General features: G+C 36.4%; 1 non-coding gene across 1 annotated transcript; it reads right to left on the bottom strand.

The window, feature by feature from the left end:
* Window positions 1-2,674: 2,674 nt before the first annotated feature.
* Window positions 2,675-2,783, bottom strand: LOC148575808 (small nucleolar RNA R71). Its single transcript, XR_015904064.1, has one exon. It is a non-coding gene; the product is annotated as a small nucleolar RNA R71 (small nucleolar RNA).
* Between the last annotated feature and the right edge of the window lie 8,900 nt (window positions 2,784-11,683).

Here is an 11,683-nt window from a genome sequence, read left to right as displayed (position 1 = left end):
TCACCCTTTGTTAGACACTTGATCACTCTCTAGCATATCATATTTTCAAACACCATTATGTACAGTATGAGCCCCTAAATCTCCTAGGTTAAGGTTAGGAGCTCTGTTGAGTTTTATGATTAATAAAAGTACTACTGTTCTATTTCAATTCGTGTTTGATTCTCTCCTAAGATGTATCTTTGTTCTTCAACCTTATGAATGAGTTGAACCGTCAAAAGTTATCTCTATTCTACATGGGTTCAGCGAGCGTCTTTCATCGGATATCAATGAACCACTAGCTTGAGGATACCTCTCTTAGACGGCTAATCCACGACTTCGTTGGGGACTTCTCGAGACATCAGTTTAATCGAGGTACGAGGAGATTAGGGTCTTTGTGGTAAAGGCTAGAATCAAGGCACAACATTCTCTGATCCAGAAGATTCGACCTTGTCTGTGGCGTTTTAAGTAGGATCACCAAGGGAATGAACTGCAGGAGCTTCACCCTCATTCAGACTGGATGCGCATTAAACCTGGTGTTCAGCCTAGAGAAAGATTGGCGGCCGCTCAAACCGGCGTTGATCACATACAGCGTACTATAGAAGAAATCATTTATAGTTGGAGTAGACAGTAAGAAAGGATTGATCCAAAAGAACAAAGCATCTCCGAGGCCTCAACCATCTTCTTATCATTAGATTCACAACCACTAAGTAACGTTATCTTTATTTTACTTTTATGCATTTAAACAACTAAACAACTTTTCTATCCGTCTGACTAAGATTTACAAGATAACCACTGTTTGATCCAAGCCGATAATCCTCGTGGGATCGACCCTGACTCACCTCAGGTATTACTTGGACGACCCAGTGCACTTGCTAGTTCAGTTGTACGGAGTGTGAGAATCCGTGCACCAAGTTTTTGGCGACGTTGTCGGGGATTGTTCGAGTTTGAACAAACTAACAGATTATCTTGTTGCTTAGATTAGGTATTATTTTTAATTTTGTTTGAGTCTTTTGTTCTCTTTTTCGAAAAAATAAAAAAATTTCAAAATTATTTTCTTTTCTTTATTAATCTTTATCTTTTGTTTGAGTCTTTTGTTCTTGTTCTTGTTGGAGTTCGAACTTTCTTGAGTCTTTTTCTAAAAATTTTCAAAAATAGTGTCTTTTGTTTGAGTCTAGTATCAAATCTTAAGTTTGGTGTCTATTGTGTGTTCTTTAATTACCTTGAATTTTTCGAGTTTGTTCTTGGTGTTCTTCCTAGTCTTCAAGTTGTTCTTGTTTTTCTTCTTGTTTTGATCTTTAAAATTTTAAGTTTGGTATCTTTAGGTGTTTTTCTTTAAAATTTTTGAATTCTAGTGTCTTTAGATCTAAAAATTTTAAGTTTAGTGTCATTTAATTATTTTTCTCTTTCTTCATTAATTCAAAAAAATAAAAAAATATCTTTTCTATCTTTTTACTTTAATTTTCGAAAATTACAACAAAATTTTCAAATTTTAATTTCAAAATCATTATCTTATCTTATCTTAGTTTTAAATTTCAAATTCAAATCTTTTCAAAAATCATATCTTTTTCAAATTACTATCTTTTCTTTTTATCTTTCTTTAAAATTCAAAGAATCTTATCTTATCTTATTTCAAATTTCAAAAACAAATCTTTTTCAAAAATCATATTTCAAAATCTTATCCTTTTCAAATCTTTTTCAAATCTTTTCAATTTCTATGTTATCTTTTCTAATTTTAAATTTTAATTTCAAATCTTTTCTAATCTTCTATCTTATCTTGTTTTTCAAATCTTTCTTAATTAGTTACTTGTTTTCTCTTTCTTCTTTTTCAAAACTTCCTAACTAATTCTTCTCTCTTCTAATTTTCGAAAATATCTTCTCTATTTCTCTCTCTTCTTTTTTGAAATTCATTGTTTAATTTTTAAATTTTTTAGTTAATTAGCTTTAATTTTTGAATTTAATTAATAAATAAAATAAAAATAAAAATATTTTCTCTTTTTACTTCTAATTTTTGAAATCTTCTTCCTTTTTATTTGAAATCTTCTTCTCTTCTCTCTATCTCCATTGTTCTTTCTTCTTCACATCTCATAGGGAGTCCTCTGTTCTTGAACATAGAGCTCCCAGTCTTCTATCTTTCTTTGCTCTCTTTTCTTGTTTATGAACAGGAACAGAGATAAAGAACATCTCTTTAATTTTGATATTGAACCTGAGAAGACTCTAAGGAGGTGTTTACACAAGCTAAAGTACAACACTCCGGAAAAAACCTCACAGAGATTTTCGAACAAGAAGCTGAAAACATGGTAGCCGAGCCTAATAATGAAGGAGATGCAAGAAAGGTTCTTGGTGCATACACCATACCAACTTCTGATTTCTATGGAGAAGTATTTCCATACCTGCCATTAGAGCAAACAACTTTGAGCTTAAGCCTCAATTAATCTCTCTAATGCAACAGAATTGCAAGTTCCATGGACTTCCACTGGAAGATCCATATCAATTCTTATTTGAATTCTTGCAAATCTGTGACATTGTTAAGACCAATGGAGTGGATCCTGAGGTCTACAGACTTATACTCTTTCCCTTTGTGGTTAGAGACAGAGCTAGGATATGGTTGGACTCTCAACCTAAAGAAAGCCTAGACTCTTAGGAAAAATTGGTCAATGCTTTCTTGGCCAAGTTCTTTCCACCTCAAAAGATGAGCAAAATCAGAGTAGAAGTTCAAACCTTCAGACAAAAAGAAGGTGAATCCCTCTATGAAGCTTAGGAAAGATACAAGCAACTGATCAGGAGATGTCCTTTTGACATGCTCTCAGAATGGTCTATCTTAGGCATCTTCTATGATGGTCTCTCTGAGATGTCCAAAATATCATTGGACAACTCTGTAGGTGAATCACTCCACTTGAAGAAAATACCTACAGAAGCAAGAGAACTCATTAAGATAGTTGTAAACAACCAATTCATGCACACTTCTGAGAGAAATCCTGTGAATAATGGGGTAACTCAGAAGAAAAGAGTTCTTGAAGTAGACACTCTGAATGCCATATTGGCTCAGAACAAGATCTTGACCTAACGGGTCAATATGATCTCTCAGCATTTGACTGAAATGCAAGTTACAATTGGCAGCACTCAAGAAGCTTCCTCTGAAGGAAAAGTGATATGAGAATTAACGTTGATCTAGAATTTCACAAAAATAGAATCTTGTTGCAAGCATAGTTCCAAACCAACAATGAACTCTCACAATCAAAGTTTAAATCAAAGATGTCACAATCAATACAAAATAACCAGGAGTTTGAAATCTCGGGTCGTCTTCCCTAGGAGTTACAATGAAATGTACAATTATTGGCTATGTGGGAATTGGGGGTTGTGAATGCAAAAGAAAGAAAGTAATGTAGATGGCAAGAAATTAAAGTGCAAGAAGGTAACTTAGCATGCAAGGAATTAAATGAAAGCAATAAGAGCAAGAAAAGGGGAAATTAAATGCTAAAAAGAACTCTTGGAAAGAAGTGGGTAATTAAGGATTCCTATCCTAGTTGTGGATCACAAACATGGTAATTGTGTGTGGATTAATCCCAATTAGTCAACCCTACATCGATGATAAGTCAACTAGGCATAATTAATCTCAATCCCTAAGTCCTAAGTCAACACTATTCATGGGTCATTTAGAGTTAAACGAAACTGAAGGTTGTGGTAGGCTTAGAAAAGGGGGGGTTGAATCTATGCCTTCCTTTGAGTTACTGTTATGACCCTTTAAAACAAACTTTCAATTCTGATACTGTTTGTACTCAGCAGCGGAAATTTATGAGACAATTTATTTTTTTCTCATGACTATCAGAAAACAGAACACAACAGAGAAGAGAAAAGCTAACACCAGCATGTATCCTGGTTCGGTTGCCTTGTGCAATGCAACCTACGTCCAGTCTTTTCCACAACTATGGAGAAATTTCCACTATAGTTAAAAGTATTACATACACCAATTTCACACTCAAGTTCTAACCTAACTTGACATTGGCTATGCTAATACCTAACTCTTCACTCTTAGTACTAACCCAACTAAGAAAGGGATATCTAACAAGTACAAGATACAAGACACTTAATCAACCTAAAGAAATCTGAAATAACTCTAGACTTTTCTCTCAAGTGTTTCACTCAGCTTTTTTCCACTTATGGCTTTTATTTGAGCTTTCTCACAATGCCTTTTCTCACAAGAAATTACAGAAAGATAAACATTGAAAAGTATATCACAATCTGTAAAACATGAAGGAGATTGACTTCATCAATAGCCTCTTCGCTAAGTGCAAAACCAGATTTGCAAACCTCAGATGCAGTTCTTCAGTATTGGCCGAATGCTTCTTTGAAAGAAAGCATTATCCAAGTAGAGGAACTTCTTTACAGAACACTACTCACACAGCTCTAGTTTTCTCTCCTTGCTTCTGAATGAGCAGAAAGTCTTCTTTTATCTCATTGCATGTTGCTGGATTCTCCTTCCTAGGTCAACTTCTTGAGCCTTGAGCTTCACCAACCCAGCTGTTCACCTTTTTCCCAGTAATCTTCAAAATAGAAACTTTGCTTCTGACTTCTCTATCTTGACCGAAAGTCATAAAGCAGCAAACACAAGAGTCTTCCAATGGTCAACCGAATCTGAAACCTTGAAAACCAACTTGGACCCCAAGACATGTTTGAGACCGTGGATTTACAGCAGAGAAGAACATAAATCCTCTTTTCCATATAGCTCAAAACGGAGTGACAGAGAGTTGAAGATGAAGAGAAGAAAGTGTGTTGCATGTAAAAGGAAATAGGTTACCTTTAACCTAAGCTTGATATGGTTTGAATTTGCTGATTAGACTTCTGTGTTTCAAGCTTGGACTTTCTCTTTCTTGCTTCTTTGATGATCACCTTAGGGAAGAAGCTTTCTCTTTCTCTTTCTCACTTTTCTGAGTTTTGTGATTTGACTAAGACAGAGGAGAGAAGAACGTTGCTTTGGGGGCAAGTTGGAGGGATTTGGTGAAATCAAATCGGGCTTGGATCAGATCACTTCTTTTTGCCCGTTTTGATTTTTTCCAGCCTTGTTTCCTCATGGGCTTTGTTTATTTATTGACCCACTAGCCTTGCTATATTATTTTCATACCAATTTGGGCTGCTAAACTAAGTTTTGGCCTGCAAAATATAATAAATAATTAGTAATATACACTTATTTATAATCAACACTAATTATTTATTTTGCCCAAAAATAATGTTTGTCATCACTAATTAATTTAGTTAATTTTGTAACTCAACAGAAACCAAATTAATTAACAATCCTCACACAATGTGGAATGGACATCCACCACTCAAGTTCACCCAAACACACAATTTCCCAACCAAGAGTGGGATAAACTAGGCTAAAACCAACCCAAGTATTTTATCAAACACTTGGGAGGTATGAAAATAAAGCTTGGTAAAATGACAAGAAATAATAAATGCTACAACTACCAAGCAAGAAAAGTAAAGATAGCAACTCAATAAAGTAATAAATGACATGAAACATAAATTGTATTAAATGTAAATTAAAATAACAAGAGTGTGCTTAAACATAAAAATAACCAAAATGAGAAATTAACAAGATAAACTAAGGAGATTAAAATAATGAAGTAAAGAAAGGTAGAAGAAACTAGATCAAAACAAGAATTAAACATAGAAATTACAAGAAAATTAAACTAAAAACCCTAGGTTCTAGAGAGAAGGGGGAGCTTTTCTCTCTAGAAAATGAACTACATGACTCAAATCTAACCCTAATTTCTCCCCCCTTCACATGGAATGAGGACTCCTCTGATATAGCAAGAATTAGTTTTAGAGAGTCCCAAAACTGGGCTCTAGAGGCCTAAAAATTGCCCCCAGCAATTTCCATTAAGTGAGTCACGTACTGGCTGCCACGCGTACGCGTCATTTGGCGAAATACACTCCCACGCGTACGCTTGCGTCACGCGTACGCATCGCCAAGCTCGTGCGTGTGCGTACGAACACATCACTGTGTGCACGCACGGAAGCTGATTCTTCCAAAACTTCATTCCTTCATGCTTTTTCCCTGTTTTGCATGCTTTTCCATCACTTCTTCCATCCATATTAGCCTTATAATCTTGAAATCACTCATCAAACGCATCAAGGCATCGAATGGAATAAAAGTGGAATAAAATTGATTAAATTAAGCACAAAATAGCATGTTTTCATAATTAATCTCAATTTAGGGAGAAAATATAAAATTATGCTATTTACATGAATAAATGTGAGTTTATATGATGAAATCCACTCAAATCAAACCAAAATATATCGAAAAATATGGACTCATCAAGAAGCTTATGTTCCTGACCAACCCATGATGGAGGAGGTGAATTACATGGGAGAACCTTATGAAAACACCTACAACCCTTCATGGAGGAATCATCCTAACCTTTCATGAAAGGATCAACAGAAGTCTCAGCAAGGCTTCAATAATAATCAAGGTGGAAGAACCCAGAATAGGTTCAACAATAGACCATCATTCCCATCTTCTCAGGAACATATAGAGACTCCTAGGCAGAGCCTTTCTGACTTAGTCACTATAGTCTCCAACCTCTCCAAGACCACTCATAGTTTCATAACTGAAACAAGATCCTCCATCAGAAATTTGGAGGTAAAAGTTGGTCAATTGAGTAAGAGAATCTCTGAGATTTCTCTTAACACTTTTCCTAGTAACACTGAAGTAAATCCAAGAGAAGAGTGCAAGGCCATCACTGCTGAAGTTGAGGCTGAATCTGAAGGGAGTAATCTGGCATTGAACGCCAATAATGAGATCCCTAATAGGTGTTCAATGCCCAATGATATGCCATCCTTGGCGTTGAACGCCAGTAAGGAAGTCCTTACTGGGTGTTCAACACCCAATGCTACACCTTTAATGGCATTAATGGCGTTGAACACCAGGAAGGAGGTCCCTCCTGGGCGTTCGACGCCCAAACTGGCACAAGAGCTGGCGTTGAACGCCAGTAAGAAAGACCTTACTGGGCGTTCAATGCCTAAATTGGTAGAGAAGGTGGAGTTGAACGCAGTAAGGGTGTTCCTAATGAGTATTCAACACCCACTGATGAAGTCCCTATCCAAGAATTAAAGGAAGCCAAGGCTCATATAGATACCATAGAAGTCCCCTTGCAAGCACTCTTGCAGTGCATGAGTTCTAATGAATACTCATCCTCTTATGAGGATGAGGAAACTAGGGAAGAGCAAGTTGCTCGGTACCTAGGAGCTCTCATGAAGCTAAATACTAAGTTATTTGGAATAAAGCCATTGGAGGAAGAACCTCCAGTGTTTACCGAAGAACTCAATGCTTTGGTTCAGCAGAAGCTGCCTCAAAAGCTTTTGGATCCCAGACGCTTTCTAATTCCTTGTACCATAGGCACCATGACCTTTGAGAAGGCTCTGTGTGACCAAGTATAAACCTCATGCCACTCTCTGTGATGGAGAAGTTGGGAATCTTTGAGGTACAAGCTACAAATATCTCACTTAAGATAGCAGACAAATCAATGAAAAAATCATATGGCTTAGTAGAGGATGTCTTGGTGAAGGTTGAAGACCTTTATATCCCTGCAAACTTTATAATCTTAGATACTGTGGAAGATGAGAATGAATCTATCATCCTTTGAAGACCTTTCCTAGCCACTGCCAATGCTATCATTGATGTAGCAAGGGGAGAACTAATTTTACAACTAGGGGAGAAGCACATCTTGTTCAAGATGCCTCACCCCAACTCTCCCTCTGAGAAAAAAGAGATAACTGTAAAACACTTAGTGTTCTAACCATCTCTCTCAGTGTAGTACTTTACTAAGTCCCCAGACACCAATTCTAAGTTTGGTGTTGGGCAGCCATCAACAAGCACTGAAACCAAAGGTACTAAGAAGAAAGTATCTAAAGGCTGGAAAGACAAAAAGATCCCCACTGAAGGCCTCAAGAACGAACCGGTGAGAGCACATCGAGATAGAAATTTTGACAGTGGTATGAGTGATATATGTGATATTAATGTGTCAGTTTTAGATGGTTGAGTGAAATACTTGGAGGTGAATAGTTGATTGAATGATTTGTTTAATTAGGTTTTAATGTATAGGATCTTGAGGATTTAGAGTATAGGAGGCTTGTGAATAGGTTTGCTATAGTTTGGTTTCGAACTGGAATGAAAGTTTGTGAAATTGAACACTTGTGTAGGAATTGAGAAATGACTAATTATCAGGAAACCTATGTTATAAGTCTTGAATGATTAGGATGTGAATTGGAATGACATTGGGTAGATGGTGAATTGTTAAGTGTTGAGGTAGATAGAGTATGAATTGGGCTTGGACTTGGCTGAGTTTAATATTGGTTGGCATGTGCATGTAGTTATGATAAATGTGTTTCATTGGATGCTTAGTATGTAAGGCTATGGCATTACGCTTAAGGAAGAATAAGTGGAGTGAGAGATTTTGAGATTTGTTGATTGAGGTCCTAGATAATGTGTTCACGAAAAATAAAGATTTTGAGGAAATTTTTAAGTTAAACATAGAGATACGCTAGGGACCTAAGTTACCATTGGATTCTTGTGGATGATAATCAGAGTGACGCAGTGGAAACTTGCAGAAGCAGTAACACAGGATAGTTACGAATAGGAGCTGTAAAAGTTGACTAGAATATCTTAAGTTTGAATACTCGAAGGGTTTAGTGTGTTAATACAAGTAATGATTCCCAGATAATTGGATTTGATTGCGGCTGTGAGCTTTGATGGTTCTAAAACGGATGAGAAAATGACCGTGCGTAATTGGATTAGATTATGAGTGAGTGTAAGTCATCGTATTTGAGAAATGAGTACTATGATATTTGATCATGGTGGCCTTGAATTTAGATTGAGATTTATAATGATTGGTTTTGAAAGACGAATTTGAAAACCATTAAATTGAAATGCTGATGTTGTAATGAGATTAGTTTGAGGGAACCCGTGACGGGTGGCAAACTACAGTTTTTAGGGGAGGTGCTGTTGAAATTTTTCCAAGAATTTGAAAAAGTGTTGGTTATGGTTTTGACAATAATTTTTTATTTGAGTAACTTTAACAAAAGAGATGTGTTTCGAATACTTTTATAGACTATTGAAAAAATTGGATTCTTATGATTTTGTTAACTTGTTATTTCAAACTCATTTGATTTCTAAAAACGAAGAAAGTTTTGATTAATTAGTCAAAGACTTTAAAACAACAATTTATATATAAATTCAAGGGTTTGGGAATAAGAAATTAAGTCTGGAGGTTAGCTGTGATTAGTGGTAATTAGCTTGACAGAGAGAGATGATAATGATAGAGTATGATTAAGGTATGGTGATGATTTTTTGTTGATTATAGTGATGTGGGATAATGACTATGATTAATGATGATGGTGATATTATTGACGACATGATTTGAGATTTAATAAGATGTGAGTTGATGAGATGATGAAAGTAATGAACGAGGCTGTTGGTCGGCGTTGAACAAATGATCGAGACCCTCGAAGATAGAGGAATCAGAGCACGGCAACGGGAGCGCGCAGAGTAAAAAGACCTTGGAACTACTATGCATTGGATATAGAGGCAGACTATGCTCAAGTACTCATGGTGACGGATGGAATTTTAGAGGGTGAAAATTTCTGTTAGGGAAAAGAATGTAAAACCCGGTCAAACCGTAATTAATTAAATAATAAATTGAATATGAGCGAATATGATTGGAAAATTTAGCAATTGAAATTTGATAATTTAAATATGATATTTAGACTCAGTAGATTTTTGAGTCGGAAAACATAGTTTTTTGAATAAAAATGCGCACTGGAAATTTGACCGGCAGTACCGGCTGCGATCTGTCTGGTATTGCGGCTGAGAAAATTAATTAGAAGTGAATAATTTTAAGAAATAAGAATTTATAATTTGGGAAGCTATAAATATTTAAAATACAATTTAAAACTCTAATCTTGAAGGTTTTGGCCCAAAATTGGGCCAACGGACTAAACCAAGTGAACCGATCTCAAGTGGGCCCAAGACCCAATATATATAAACATTAGTTATGAGCATTTCAGCTCATTTTACCCTAAAGAAAGTGTGGGGCGCAGCTATGGTAAAGAGAGGAAGAAGAGAGAAAATCCTAACTCCGTCAAACTTAAAATCACCATAACTTGAGCTATGGAGCTCCGATTGACAAGCCGTTTGTGACCACGCATCGCTCTTCTCATCCTCTACAATTCTATATAAGTTTTGTAGTGAGTATTCCATTAATCTCTGTCCAGTTTTCGAAATTCCCCACTATTATGCATTTTTGGGTAGTTACTGTTGAAATCTTGTGATTTTGGTTGTTTAGTGATACTCTAACATGGATTCTAAGTGGGTTTTATCCCTATTTCATATGGTATGAGGTAAGAAGTACTCAAACCCTTGTGATTTATCATTTTTATGAACCCTAGGTTGATGTATATATGTGAAATTGGTTATGTTAGTGTATTTGGTGATTTTGGTACACAATTGGGAAGTTGGTGTTGCTTGTGGAGCTTTGGTGAGGCTTGGAGCTAAGGGTTGATAGAGACTTCCTAGAAGGAGCTCAATTAATTTGGCTACAAGAGGTACGGTTTAAGTTTCATTTAAGTACCGTGTGGTGTGATGAGAATTTCTAGCCTAGATGCCCCTAGTATTAAGTTTGGATTGTGTATATGGTTAGTGCTAATATGCATAGTCGATATGTCATGTGAATTAATGATTGAGTTGAGAATTTTGCGAATTGTATGTTTGGTGTGTTGAGAATTTGATGAATTGGATAATGAGTATTGGTTTGTGGAATACGCAATTAAATTGTGAATTTGGGCTGGAGGCCGTGAATCTTGGGCCAGAGGTCGGAAAGAGGTAAGGAAGGTAAGTTGATATGTGTATTGTATGATGATATAAGAGATTGGATGGATTTTAGATATTGAATGTGTGAATAATTGATGTGATTATTGAATAATAAGGTTTGAGGAATTGAGGTGTAGAATTTGATAGTTTTGGGTGAAATTATGTAGATGAGGTAGGTTTGGTTTTAGTTGAGTGTATTTATGTGAATGAGGTTGGTTTGTGGCCATTTGGATGAGTGGAAATGAATTTAGCTTGTGAACATTAGAAAAATTGATACTTTATATTTTTAGGTAAAAACTGATTTTTGACCAACTTTGGTGGTTCGTAACTCGGTCCACAGAGCTTGGAATTCTTCAAAATTGAATTTTTATGAAACTTTATTCAACAATCTTTCCAACGGTTCAGAAATGGTTGAAAAAGAAATTTTGTACAAGAAGTTATGTGTTAGAAGTTTGGGGTTTGAAAATGTAATTCTGCAGCTTTTTAACTTAGTAAAAATTTTGGCAAATTGTGCTTCCACGTGCACGCGTGGCCGACGCGCACGTGTCAATCTCGATTTTTACTCACCCACACGTGCGCCTGGCCGACGCGTACGCATCGATGCACTGATGCAAATGCCCAGTAGAAAATCCAGAGAGTTGCGCTGGAACTATGCTGGTTTTGTGCGAGGAGCACAAAACGCACCCACGCGTACGCGTGGCTGACGTGTACGCGTCGCTCTGCTTTTCTGACTCCCACGCGTGCGCATGGGCGACGCTCACGCTTCACTCTACTTTTCAGCCTTCCACGCGTGCGCGTGGGCGACGCGCAGACATGATCCTGTTTTCAGCAAAAGTCGAT

This window comes from Arachis ipaensis, chromosome B1 (assembly GCF_059453495.1).
Source record: "Arachis ipaensis isolate K30076 ecotype BB chromosome B1, ASM5945349v1, whole genome shotgun sequence".
Lineage (NCBI taxonomy): Eukaryota > Viridiplantae > Streptophyta > Magnoliopsida > Fabales > Fabaceae > Arachis > Arachis ipaensis.
The sequence above is the reverse complement of the archived record's forward strand: the minus strand, read 5'-3'. Positions and strand labels throughout refer to the sequence as shown.